Below are 11,787 nucleotides of genomic sequence, written 5' to 3'. Positions count from 1 at the left end.
CTGTCTTTGTTTTATTTGTCTTGTTCTGACCTTGATTGGGGGGGGGGGGGGGGGGAATTTAAATGTGGATACACAACAAAATGTACACATATGTTTATTCATTGCTGCATCAAAAAAAATAATGTATTGAGAGGATATACTTCCTAGAAGCATGAACAGGTTGTTTGGAGAAGCGACCAAGAGAGGTCATGGATTCCCTTCAGTGGCGTGCACAGATAGACACTAGGGGGTGCTAGAGCACCCCCTGCCCTTTTGGCAATTTTGCTCTTAAAAAAGAAATGTATAAATAAAAAGTTTTTTTTTTTTTCTTAATTTGTAGTGTGTGGACCATGCGGTGACATTGATCAAATCTTGATAAAAAACGCTTCTACTATATTATTTAGGCCCCCACAATCTAAAGCTATGTTTCTATGTCAGTGGTTCTTCGATTAAAGAAAAATAGCAGACCTACAAGCTCGTAGCGCGCCACTCGGTGGCGCGCTATGAGCTTGTAGATCTGCTATTTTTCAATAGCTAAAGCACCAAAATGGGTTCCCGCCCCAAAACGCGCTGCACAAGGTGCCCTTTTTTCACTTGAGCACCTGCCCCTCTAAATGTCTGTGCACGCCACTGATTCCCTTGTTATCACCCAGTATGTTATGTTTCATATCCTCAGATGGCTAATAATTTAACAATATCTGGCTATTGAATCATAACTAGTGATGGGAGATTAATCAGCAAACACATCGGTATATCAGACGATTTCAGTTGCTTTCAGATTAATCGGCATCGGTTTGATTAATCAATCAGACGGATTAATTAATCGGTCCGATGAATTGGTCTGTCTTTAGAGATGAACAAGCCCAAAGTAATAGCTCGAACAGATCTACAAGCTCACAATATTAAATATGAAGGTATTTAAGTTAAATCTGACTTGCCTAAGCCTGCAGTGCAGATAGACCCTATAGTGTCACATGTATTATTCAGAATGGACACTATTATCATTTCTCAATACAGAATGAGATCATATCGACATCGGTAGTTTTGATTTATTTTTTAGTTTAGTTTAGTTTATTGGCACAATAAAACAGTACAAAAAAGTGTGTGCTGGTGAGAAAAGAAACCCAGGGAAGGCTTATATGTGGTTCTCACCAAAGATAATAATTATACAAATAGTAAGACAAAGTAATCCAACATAGGTATGGAAAATAACAAAAACAAAAACAACAACAAATACATTATTTACACTTGTGAAGTGTGTGTGTGTGTGTGTGTGTGTGTGTGTGTGTGTGTGTGTGTGTGTGTGTGTGTGTGTGTGTGTGTGTGTGTGTGTGTGTGTTTGTCTGAGTCCATATCGGTATTATCGGTTATCGACCATAACAGCAATCAATTATATCGGATATCGATATCGGCCAAAACGTCTCATGGGCACATCCCTAAACATAACTATATATGATGCATTCATAGATATAACTAAACTATTATAATGTAGAGAAATATTGTTATACGTTTAAAAATTAACCCATTTTGACCGGGGAACGATTATGCAAATGTCTTCTAAATCCTGACTGTTTTCTTGAAAAAGCAGTTTAAAACATTGTTAAATAAAAATGTAACCTTTATTTGACTTCTGATTGTCAGCAAATCATATCGTGACTGAATGGCACTTGAAAGTTATCAGCACAATTATTATAGCAAAGCCAGCGGAAAATAAAGAAGTGCATGCAACGTTCTGCCAAGCATGCAGAATGAACTGCTGGCCTTATCAAAAATAATAAGGCCAGATCAAACATGCTTTAGTGATATGGAGAAGGCCTATATATCCCATTGAGGACGGCGGGAACCCCCTTCTGGTGTTTGAAGCTTTTATGTTATACTTTTAGCTATTGAAAAATAGCAGATCTATCGTGCTACGAGCTTGTAGATCTGCTATTTCTTGACGCAAATCATTGAATATATATGTTCTTTCAGAGCGAACGTTTTAACTCAAATCTGGGGGGTTCCTGGAACAACATATTTTCAGATGGAGGTCGGCGGCAAATTACATATAATTTTGAGGGTCCTTGACATGAAATATAGTGTGAGCACCACTGATATATAGAAAACATAGACTTTAGCACCACTGATATATAGAAAACATAGACTTTTCAGAAAGCTCTCCTGATTTAGAAGACATTTCTCGGACAGAATCTGTTCCCAGTCCTGAATGTGATATACAGTCGAGCCTTAAGGCCTTAATTCAGTTCGTTTCGTACGAGCAGCTGAGGCACCATGGGCAAACTTCTCTTCCTCGGTAAGCTATAAGGAATTGTTGTTGACAACAAAATATACTCTAAAATTTGCAATAACTTTAAAGATTACCTGTGAAATTAAGGGACTAGTGGACAAGAGATCCTATAGGCCTATTAGTCATTTTTATACATTTGGTTGCAGTTCTTTTGGTTCTTAGACCCAGAGCTCCAAAATTGGTGCTATTAAATTGTTTATAGGATCAATACAAGTAAATTAATACATGATAACCCTTCCACAGTAGTAGCTTTTTCATGTTTTTGATTATTTTGCATATTTTCCTACATAATGCCTCATTTGCATATTTAAAAATGTAAAATTTGTAATACAATAAATCATTGTCTTCGTGTAAGTACTCAATTGGGGAAGTTTAATGGTGATAACAATCTAATATAGGTATGGTTTTGCACACTCAATTAATAATTAACATTTCAAGTTTGGAGCTCTGGCTCATGGACTTAAAGATGGAGTGCCGTGATTTTTTTCCACACTTAAACATGATCATCAGGTGTATTTAGGTGTATATGAGGTATAATTTTTTCAAAAAAGTGTACAGTATTTGTTAAAATGATGGTTTTATGTGGACACACCCACCAGTTCATTAGGTATGCGTGAGTTTAACCATAGCACCACCCACCTAATCCAGTCCCTCCGCCTCCTCCTTTAAGACCACCCACTTGTCCTAGTCCCTCCCCCTCCTTATAAAAGGACAGCCCATGGCTCTGCCCTTTTGTTTACAAAATGGCAAATTGGTGTCTGTAATGTAACAAAAACTCATGTTTTTGTGAATGTTAGAAGTGAACACTTCCAATATTTCTGAGATATCGTATAGGCACCATTATGCACTTATACTGCCACCATCCATGTATAGGCATATAATCCATGCATCCATACCATATCAGATCTGTTTTTTATGATTTTTTATAATCATTTATTTATTTCCTCCAATTATATTGACCCTATTGTCGCAATCAGCTCAGCTCATCATCCAATTCGATCATAGTTTAACAGCAGAAACAATTAGTTTGATAGATCATTTAGCCTACAATATATTGTAGGCTATTGATTTCCTCCAGCTAAGCACCCTGGCATTAAAACTGTCCTTTATCTGACTGCGTTGAGTTTCAGCAAAAGTCGCCAGATTTAAAGAAACAAGCGGCCAGGTCCACAAAAATAAGTCACAGAAATTGCCGTGAATATTTATGAAAACGTTTCAACAACACCAATCCTTTTAACAACATATTAATCTGAGGGTCCTTCACATGAATCATTGGTCAAGTCAACCACATCTCCCCTGAAAGTTACTTATATGAAAACAAGCCCAAGTCGCTTGTAATAGCCAGACATGGCAACATGACATCCAGCGCGACACAACATACTTCTAATTCTTGACTTTACAGCCTCGTATAAGTATTAGGACCTACATACATATTGACTACAACAGCCAACAAGAATGCACACTGTGACACTACACTCTGTATCAAAGCCCGACCACTGTGATTATAAAAGAAACAACCTACTCCTTGAGAACAACAAGAGCAACTATACAGCAGAGCAGGTAGGCTATAAGACTGGTTTGTTGTGGTTTCCTTCCTGAGGACCCGACGTGAACATTTACTTGCTTCCAATCTAACGAAAAACAGTCTGCTCTGCTGTGAACTGGTAATGTGTGAAATGACTGTTTGAAAATCTGCCACACAGTTAGACACACACAGAGCAGCAAAAGCAAACTGGCTGCGCTGTTCAGTTCACACGTGTGTATGTGGCAGGCAGCTCCGCCCACAGAGGTTGTCGTATTTAAAAAATATGTATAGAGGGGGAGGTGCGTGTGTGCGTGCAATATTTTTACGTCACAAGTAGTTAGGAAGGACACCCTATATCCCTCCCACCCTTTTTATTTAGGGGGGATTTTTATTCCCCAGGGACCACGAGGTCCGATTTCGGTATTCTCAGCCTGAGGACACTTTGTGGGCGTGGCCTAACCCTTTTTTCCGATGACGTCATTATATTGATTTTGCTGATTGGAGTTTGCCAGTTTGGCAGTTAGTGTCATCATGATTCTAGTTCTGCTTTTGTGTGAGGATCTCATCATATTGATTGTGTTTGGGTGGACTTTGCCAGTTTGGCAATCAGTGGTCATTAATTCAAACTATTTCGCAATTACAGTGGTACTGTGTACATGCCAGTGAAACTAATTTTAAACCGACCTCTGTGACAGTTGGTTCTGCAAAGACTGTGTGTGTGTGTATGGTATTGATTCTATCTGGGTGTGTGGGCCTGGGATCAATAGTTCGTATATGGATCCGATGCCAATTGTGTCTGGGACAATATCACATCTCTTACGTACCATGATCTCACTGAAATATTTACCCAGCTCAGCAGCGGCCGCAGACCTGACTGTAACTCCGCATTTTAACTATAGGTTATGTGGTCGTGGATGTATGTGTATATAGTGTCAGGGATGTAATTAGGTTTCCAATGTAATGAGTCCCAGGATGCAGGGATGGTCTTGTAGATGAGTCCCAGGGACGTTTGATGAGTCCCAATTTAGCGACGTTTTGTCAGTCACATTTTGTCAAAATAGGGCAGCATGGTCCCCCGACCCCCAACTCATGTCCAGCTCCAGAGACTAGTGATGTTCCTCATATGTAATGTTGGGAGTTAAGCTGTGTGTGGTGTGGTGTGTGAGTATTGATTATCTATGCTTGGATCGAAATGAGCTGATCGTATTGATTTCACCTCTGGTGGCTGACTCTCTCTCTCTCTCTCTGACAAATAATGTCATGTATTCTGGCTCTCACCAAGAACCATGGAGCCGCTGAACTAAAAGAGTTACAGCTTAGATTATTTCCAATATGCTTATAAAAAGTCGGGGAGGAACTGATGATGCAACTGTCAGCCTGCTTAACCCCTTGGCAAACCATCTCTAACTCCCCATCTTACTAGGCCAGCTTTTTATTGATTTTACGTTTCCTTTCAACCGCAAGCAGTGGTCTCAGTTGTCTTACTGAGGAAGGGGGGACAGTGGGGAGGAAGCACACAGAGCATATCTATTATCTCTTCAGAACTGGTGCAAGCTCAACTCCTTTAGAGTGAGCAAGCATATCGTGGAAACAGTCTATAAAAACCTGATAGAGGGAGTCTTGTGTTTTAACATGGCATTGTGGTTTGGCAATCTAAAGGTCAAAGGAAGAAGCAAGCTGCAGCGAATAGTAAATCTAGCCTCAAAAATAATTGGGAAGAGACACCAGCAATTAGGCTGTATCTACAATGAGATACTTCGTAAAAAAAAAAAAACTATCAAGATAGCAAACGACCCCGTCTCATCCACCCTGCACCGACTTCCAGCTACTTCCCTCTGGTAGACGGTACAAACTAGGCATGCCATGGTATGAGATTTTACAGTACGGTACGATGCCAATATTGATAATCTATACCTCGGTATTCCAAGGTATTTATATTTATAAAAATAAAATAAAAAGATTGGCCCCCTGACCTATGTCTAGTGACTACCTTCACATCCTTATAAGCCCTTCTTTGTTCCCCAACATGCAGGCCTACACATATATATATATATATATATATATATCATAATATATGCCATGATTTTGATTTGATTACCCTGGACCGAATGGAAACAAGACAGCAAGGACTTTTATCAGTGATCCCTTTGGATATGTGGTTGACTGTATCCTGTACTGATTACACTTCTGCCAATAATGTATTCAGTCAGTGAATCAATAGCTATTCCCCAGTCCCCATTGTATTTCATTGTACTATGGCTCCCCCTAATGGCCGTTTTGTCCCCAGTATGGTGGAGCAGAGGTGATGCAATCTGCGCATGATCACAATTGTCAATGTGTGCCTCCGTGTTGACAGTCCACACTTAGTTAGTACATATGGAAATATGGAATATACATTTGGATCTGGGTGTTTTTCAGCAACACTAACTCAAAGGTAGGAAGCAACTTCTCAATCTACTGCATCTGTGGGGTGAAAATATTTGTGTTAAGTGTTGTTGATGTTGTTGTAACAGTTTGTTTTTTACTGTTTGGTAAAGTTTTGCATGGTTCAGGTTGTCTTAAGGTTTTGTTTTAATGTATGACTTGGATTATTTTGGTACGTGGTGGCGTATTTTGTGACATTTGCATGGTTCAGGGTGTCTTAAGGTCTTGTTTTAATGTATGACTTGGATTATTTTGGTACGTGGTGGCGTATTTTGTGACATTTGCATGGTTCAGGGTGTCTTAAGGTTTTGTTTTAATGTATGACATGGGTTATTTTTGGTATGTGATGTGGTGTTTTGTGACATCTGCATGGTTCAGGGTGTCTTAACGTTTTGTTTTAATGTATGACTTGGGTTATTTTTGGTAAGTGGTGGTGTATTTTGTGACATTTGCATGGTTCAGGTTGTCTTAAGGTTTTATTTTAATGTATGACTTGGGTTATTTTTGGTATGTGGTGTGGTGTTTTGTGAGTTTTGCATGGTTCACGGTGTCTTAAGGTTTTATTTTAATGTATGACTTGGATTATTTTTGGTATGTGGTGTGGTGTTTTGTGACAGTTGCATGGATCATGATGTCTTAATGTTTTGGTTTAATGTATGACTTGGGTTATTTTGTGGTATCTGATGTGGGGTTTTGTGACATTTGCATGGTTCAGGTTGTCTTAAGGTTTTGTTTTAATGTATGACTTGGATTATTTTGGTACGTGGTGGCGTATTTTGTGACAGTTGCATGGTTCATGATGTCTTAATGTTTTGTTTTAATGTATGACTTGGATTATTTTTGGTATGTGGTGTGGTGTTTTGTGACATTTGCATGGTTCAGCTTGTCTTAAGGTTTTGTTTAATGTATGACTGGGGTTATTTTGGTACGTGATGGTGTATTTTGGGACATTTGCACGGTTCAGTTTGTTTTAAGGTTTTGTTTTAATGTATAACTTGGGTTATTTTTGGTATGTGGTGTGGTGTTTTGTGACATTTGCACGGTTCATGATGTCTTAATGTTTTGGTTTAATGTATGACTTGGGTTATTTTTTTTTGGTAGATGGTGGTGTATTTTGTGACATTTGCATGGGTCAGGGTGTCTTAATGTTTTGTTTTATTGCATGACATGGGTTATTTTTGGTACGTGGTGATGTATTTTTGGTATGTGGGTATGTGGTTGGGGAATTTTTACATGGTTCATGATGTCTTAATGATTTGTTTAAGGTATGAGTTGTATTATTTTGGTAAGTGATTGTATGTTTTGTGGCATTTGCATGGTTCAGGTTGGCTTAATGGTTTATTTTAATGTATGACTTGGATTATTTTTGGTACATGGGGGTGTATTTTGTGGCGTTTGCATGGTGCATGGTTCAGGCATGCCGCGGGCATGTCTGTGGCCGTTTGAGCTGTGAGGTTGGGGGTTAATACTGACTAATGTATGGTTAGTTCATGCTAGTAGGGTACATTTAAAGTAATCATGTATATCATATTGGCATAACTAAATTTGAAATGAGTTGAGTGGACTATGTATTTTTAGATGAACACACTATGTTGTTCACCTACAATTATAGGGATCGATGACTAGAGTAGATTGACGGCATTTTACAATAGCTACTATTACGTATTATTGACATTTAAAGTTAGATAGACTATAGTCTATACTACATGGTGGTATAGGCATCCATGGATTTCCAGGGAATTCAACCCGAATCTGTAGACGGGGTCTGTACACAAAACACAATGTTTTGTGTTGACAATAACTATGAGGCAATAACAGCCATCATACTACTAAATATTATGTATACTAGTTAAATTATCTAAACTCTGTGATTTGGCATAGACATTTTTTCACGACACATAGGAAGAGTCTAAACTACATGCATAATAATAAAATATGGTTGAATGTTTCAAATACTGGATAGTTAGAATGGGTCATGCATGTTTTTAATACAAGCACCTTAACATCACCATGTCTGATGGTGCAGTGTGTAAATGTAACAGGTTATCTACATGGTGTATACTAAACCATATAATACTGATGTACCGATGTTTTTCCAAGAGTTCAGATCGTATAGTTTAGAAAATTGTGTAAGTCTATACTATACGAGGTCTTTAGATCATGGTCAGCACCAAATATCATACCAAAAGTCTGTATCTTATGTTTATCAGGTTTTATTTTGATCAGAAAATAGACAATTATGCAGATGAACATACACTGTAGCACAACATGGAGCAAAATGTACAAGACAATGAATTCACCAGGACATCAAATATACTCAGTCATCAACTATTTATAATGTATGTATATATATATATATATATATATATATATATATATATATATATATATATATATACAACGATGCAATCACGTCATTCATAGTGGCATTAGTTATGTCTTTGATTATTATTTTTTGGATCATATCAGGGTAAATCCTTCCAGTAATGCAAATAAGATGTACATAGCCTATGGATTCTTGACATTGGCAGTGGTCCTACCTCAATACCGCTAGTTCTCAATACCTTAATAACCCCCGATATAAAATCATCAGTCCACAACTTGTTCATTAAATCTTTAAAATGATTGTAGAAGTAATATCGGGGCGTAATATTCAAACATGTGTGCTCGGTTTGACTAGAATGGTCTATGCGGCAGCCGTTGCAATCATCCTTCATCTGTTCGGTTAGAGCGTTTGCGAGTAGTTGACCAACATGTATTTTCAGAATATCTGTAAGATTTGTGGGGTTTGTCCCGGCAAACTCATCCAAAGTCAGTGGCCAATTCAGGGGGTATGGCAGCGAAAGCATTGGTGTGGCGGAGGCTGGAGGGTCATGGGGAGCAGTTGAATTTGGGGGTGATAGGTCTACCCTCTCAAATTACTCTGTGCCCCCCCCCCCCCGCACCATAGCCCCAAAATGCCCTCTCAAAATGTTCATCGTTCTCCGGATCATAGTCGCAAAATGCCCGGGCATCATCATATTCATCGCTGTCCGTATCTGCAGTACTGATGTTATGCCACCACGGGGGGGTGTATACATGGTCCATTGCGGGTCCATCCACCATGAGAGGTCCCTTCATTCGAGTTTGTTTCTCCCAATGAAGAAGTAGAATCCTCCATGGTGCGTGAATGGCGCAATATACCGGCAATAAGGATATTATCTACATCTATGCATCTACTCTATATAGCCTATGCCGTGGACTCTCCAAGCTTAATTTATAAAGTATATTGATCAATATTGTTCAAAATCGTATGGCTAATAATTAACAAAAATTGATACATGTACATGTAGAAACATGCATTATTTTTTAGATACTGGTTTGAAACTGCTGACGACAACATAAGTTAATAGCCTAGTTGAAATGTATCAGTGTAAATGTATTGTAGACACTACCATGAATAATCACTGGGAGGGGTGGGGTGTATAGGTAAGGAACAAACTAATTAAAAGGGAGGGCTTAGATCTAGATGTATGTATAGAGCAAAGAGAGTTAGGCTTATTCACACCAGAGGATAAGGCTTATTCACACCAGAGGATAAGGCTATAGGAGATAATTTCTCAGGAAACACCAATTGTCATTAACTATCTCCTCTCACTATTAGTCATGGAGGCTATGGGTAAACCACGTAACCCCGTTGAACCTGTGGAGTACCAGTCATATAGCCCGTATATTACCCCTCTCAGACTAGAGGAATATAATTCAACACGAGGTAGATTTGTCTATACCCGTGATTTTGAATTATACAAAGAGAGGGCTGAGGACGAGATCATGGCCGCGGAGCTGCTAAGTAACCATATGTCGAGAATTGATGAGCAGGACTTCGAGTCGGACGGGTTAATAATCGATACGGATGAGGAATATTTTGCTAGCATTGAACCATTGGACATGACTACGAGCAAGAAAACTCCTGGACTGTCCGAAAATGCGGAATTTGTATACCTCTCCCTTACAACCCCGTCCTCCCGACCACCGAACTCTGAACCAGAGAACTACTCCAATCCACCACCATCCCCTGCAGACTCTGGTGATGAGGACGTACCCTCCCCTCTGTCTGCACCCAAGGCATGTCGACGATCTCAGCGTCTGCTTCACCTAAAAACTAGATGGTTGAAACCCATCTCTACCTGGTTGAAACCCCAAAGCGAATGGGAATGAACTGAACATGTCTATTAAATGTAATGTGTAACATACTTGTGTAAATACGTGCTATGTTTCTCAGTAATAAAAAGAAAAAAAAATCAACATATCTTCATTGTTGTTTTTATTTCATATATATATATATATATATATATATATATATATATATATATTTACACTATTACTGGTGTTAGATTCTATTTAGGTTCTTACGGTGGTAGTATACTAAACTTTGCGACTATTGTAACTAATCAGGATTATGCATTGGTGATGATCCTTCCTTCTTTTGTTGGGGGTGTAACGTATCCGGTACTGTATACAAAACCCTGTTTGACCTCAAAGGTCGGCCATGATTAGTATGGCAGTTATTCTTTAGGCTCCACCCCTCCCAGTGATTATTCATGGTAGTGTCTACAATACAATTACACTGATACATTTCAACTAGGCTATTAACTTATGTTGTCGTCAGCAGTTTCAAACCAGTATCTAAAAAATAATGCATGTTTCTACATGTACATGTATCAATTTTTGTTAATTATTAGCCATACGATTTTGAACAATATTGATCAATATACTTTATAAATTAAGCTTGGAGAGTCCACGGCATAGGCTATATAGAGTAGATGCATAGATGTAGATAATATCCTTATTGCCGGTATATTGCGCCATTCACGCACCATGGAGGATTCTACTTCTTCATTGGGAGAAACAAACTCGAATGAAGGGACCTCTCATGGTGGATGGACCCGCAATGGACCATGTATACACCCCCCCGTGGTGGCATAACATCAGTACTGCAGATACGGACAGCGATGAATATGATGATGCCCGGGCATTTTGCGACTATGATCCGGAGAACGATGAACATTTTGAGAGGGCATTTTGGGGCTATGGTGCGGGGGGGGGGGGGCACAGAGTAATTTGAGAGGGTAGACCTATCACCCCCAAATTCAACTGCTCCCCATGACCCTCCAGCCTCCGCCACACCAATGCTTTCGCTGCCATACCCCCTGAATTGGCCACTGACTTTGGATGAGTTTGCCGGGACAAACCCCACAAATCTTACAGATATTCTGAAAATACATGTTGGTCAACTACTCGCAAACGCTCTAACCGAACAGATGAAGGATGATTGCAACGGCTGCCGCATAGACCATTCTAGTCAAACCGAGCACACATGTTTGAATATTACGCCCCGATATTACTTCTACAATCATTTTAAAGATTTAATGAACAAGTTGTGGACTGATGATTTTATATCGGGGGTTATTAAGGTATTGAGAACTAGCGGTATTGAGGTAGGACCACTGCCAATGTCAAGAATCCATAGGCTATGTACATCTTATTTGCATTACTGGAAGGATTTACCCTGATATGATCCAAAAAATAATAA

The sequence above is a fragment of the Protomyctophum parallelum genome, assembly GCF_964188405.1.
Source record: "Protomyctophum parallelum genome assembly, chromosome: 8".
NCBI lineage: Eukaryota > Metazoa > Chordata > Actinopteri > Myctophiformes > Myctophidae > Protomyctophum > Protomyctophum parallelum.
This window is presented reverse-complemented; position numbering follows the sequence as displayed.